Here is a 331-nt window from a genome sequence, read left to right on the forward strand (position 1 = left end):
CTTGAGCTTGAGCTAGCTAGCTAGCTTGAGCTTGAGCTAGCTAGCCAGCTTGAGCTTGAGCTAGCTAGCTAGCTTGAGCTTGAGCTTGAGCTAGCTAGCTTGAGCTTGAGCTTGAGCTAGCTAGCTAGCTTGAGCTTGAGCTAGCTAGCTAGCTTGAGCTTGAGCTTGAGCTAGCTAGCTTGAGCTTGAGCTTGAGCTAGCTAGCTAGCTTGAGCTTGAGCTAGCTAGCTTGAGCTTGAGCTAGCTAGCTTGAGATTGAGCTAGCTAGCTAGCTTGTGCTTGAGCTAGCTAGCTAGCTTGAGCTTGAGCTTGAGCTAGCTGGCTTGAGCTT

The sequence above is a fragment of the Convolutriloba macropyga genome, unplaced genomic scaffold (assembly GCF_964194025.1).
Source record: "Convolutriloba macropyga unplaced genomic scaffold, txConMacr16.3 SCAFFOLD_4137, whole genome shotgun sequence".
NCBI classification, from domain to species: Eukaryota; Metazoa; Xenacoelomorpha; order Acoela; family Convolutidae; genus Convolutriloba; species Convolutriloba macropyga.